This window comes from Microtus ochrogaster, unplaced genomic scaffold (genome assembly GCF_000317375.1).
Source record: "Microtus ochrogaster isolate Prairie Vole_2 unplaced genomic scaffold, MicOch1.0 UNK100, whole genome shotgun sequence".
NCBI classification, from domain to species: Eukaryota; Metazoa; Chordata; class Mammalia; order Rodentia; family Cricetidae; genus Microtus; species Microtus ochrogaster.
The window spans coordinates 94,088-96,726 of NW_004949198.1; the positions used below are offsets into that span (position 1 = coordinate 94,088).

The 2,639-nt window shown below is 41.8% G+C and overlaps 1 protein-coding gene across 1 annotated transcript in view; it reads right to left on the reverse strand.

Annotated features, from left to right (window-relative positions):
- Positions 1-2,639, reverse strand: part of Gins1 (GINS complex subunit 1) — a 20,149-nt gene that overhangs the window by 3,770 nt on the left and 13,740 nt on the right. The gene's annotated exons all lie outside the window — the stretch shown is intronic.

Below are 2,639 nucleotides of genomic sequence, written 5' to 3' on the forward strand. Positions count from 1 at the left end.
CCCCCCGGCTTTTTTCAAGACAGGGTTTCTCTGTAGCTTTGGAGCCTGTCCTGGAACTAGCTCTTGTAGACCAGGCTGGCGTCAACTCACAGAGATCACCTGCCTCTGCCTCCTGAGTACTGAGATTAAAGGCGTGCGCCACCACCACCCCTGAATTATCTTTTTTTTTTTGGTTTTTCGAGACAGGGTTTCTCTATGGTTTTGGAGCCTGTCCTGAATTATCTTTTAATTTGTAAAAACTGCTTAATGATCTCACCTTGTTCTTTATCTTAACCTTATTCATTAGGCAACTAGGTTATCAAAAGTGAGAGGTCTCGTTTGGAAGTCAGAGGAGTGAGGAGGCCTTTGACAGCAATTTCTGCAAAGAGCTAGCTGGGCTGTCAGGATGGCTCAGAGATAAAAGCACTTGCCGTGTAAGCCTGGTGACCCCTGATCTCACAGGATATGGAGAGACCCAGCTCCCCAAAGTTATTCTCATGTATAACAAAGGACACACAACTGCACTCAAATACACATTACATGCAAGTAGTTTTCTTAAAGGGACAACACTAAGTGCTATCTAGGAAAACAGGGAGGCATTTCCACCTCACGAGAACTGGGAAGGAGTTTATTCTCCTGAGGGTTAGGGCTCATACTGCACTGCCATTGACTTTCAGTAAAGCCAACTTCAGCAGCAAGTACAGATATTTCTACCATGTCCTAGAATTAGTCTAAAAATTTACAATGACTCTCAGACCTTTTTAACTTAGTGTGAGAAATACTATTAGAGGAAAATCCCCACTGCTATATTTACTTCTCTGAAAGGACTGGTTGGGGGAAAGAGGTGCTGTGGCCAAGTATGTTCTCTTCAATCACTTTGGGATTACTTTTTTCCCCATTTTGAGACAGGGTCTCCTGTAACCCAAGGTGATTCTGAACTCTTGATCATTCTGCCTCAGCCTTCTAACTACTAGGACTATGGGTATGAGCTACCACACCCAGCTTAAATGACCTACTTCTACACATTAATATTCCTAAATAAACAAACAAAAAATAGTCAAGTATGGTGGCCCATGCCTGCAATCCCCGCACTCGGGAGGCAGAAGAAAGAGGATCATGAGCTAAGTAAGGGTTACTCTTGACACATGGCATTTTCCAGGCAAACTTAGGCTGCTATCTCTTTCTCTGTCTGTCTGTCTGTCTGTCTGTCTGTCTGTCTGTCTCTCTCTCTCTCTATATATATGTGTGTGTGTGTGTGTGTGTGTATTATATTATACTCACATGTATACTATAATAATACTATCTCACAGATTCAATGCAATTCCCAGCAAAATCCCAACAAAATACTTCAAAGACCTTGAAAGAATGGTATTCAACTTCATGTGAAAAAGCAAAAGACCCAGGATAGCCAAAACAATCCTGTACAATAAAAGAACTTCTACAGGTATCACAATCTCTGACTTCAAACTCTACTACAGAGCTACAGTGCTGAAAACAGCCTGGTATTGGCATGAGAACAGACAGGAGGACCAATGGAACTGAATAGAAGACCCAGATATCAATCCACACATCTTCAAACATCTGATTTTTGACAAGGAAGCAAAAAATATCAAATGGAAGAGAGAAAGCACATTTAACAAGTGGTGCTGGCATAACTGGATATCAACATGAAGAAAAATGAAGATAGGCCCATATCTATCACCATGCACAAAACTCAAGTCCAAATGGATCAAAAACCTCAACATAAAACCAGCCACACTAAACCTTATAGAAGAGGGAAGTACACTTGAATGCATTGACACAGGGAACCATTTCCTAAATATAACCCCAGCAGCACAGACACTGAGGGAAACAATTAATAAATGGGACCTCCTGAAACTGAAAAGCTTCCGTAAAGCAAAGGACACGGTCAACAAGTCAAAACGACAGCCTACAGAATGGAAAAAGATCTTCACCAAGCCCACATCAGACAGGGGTTTGATCTCCAAAATATACAAAGAACTCAAGAAATTGGACACCAAAAGAACATATAATCCAATTAAAAAAAAATGGAGCAGCCGGGCGGTGGTGGCGCACGCCTTTAATCCCAGCACTCGGGAGGCAGAGGCAGACGGATCTCTGTGAGTTCGAGACGAGCCTGGTCTACAGAGCTAGTTCCAGGACAGCCTCCAAAACCACAGAGAAACCCTGTCTCGAAAAACAAACAAACAAACAAACAAACAAAAAAATGGAGTACAGACCTAAACAGAATTCTCAACAGAGGAATCTAAAATGGCCGAAAGACATTTAAGGAAATGTTCAACATCCTTAGTCATCAGAGAAATGCAAATCAAAAAAAATTCTGAGATTCCATCTTACATCTGAAAGAATAGCCAAGATCAAAACCACTAATGCCAACTTATGCTGGAGAGTTTGTGGGGAAAAGGGAACACTTCTGCATTGCTGGTGGGAATGCAAGCTGGTACAGCCCCTTTGGATGTCAATGTGGCGATTTCTCAGAAAATTAGGAAACAACCTTCCTCAAGATCCAGTAATACAACTTTTGGGTAAATATCCAAAGGATGCGCAATTGTGCCACAAGGAAACATGCTTAACTATGTTCATAGCATCTTTGTTTGTCATAGCCAGAACCTGGAAACAACCTAAATGCCCCTCAATAG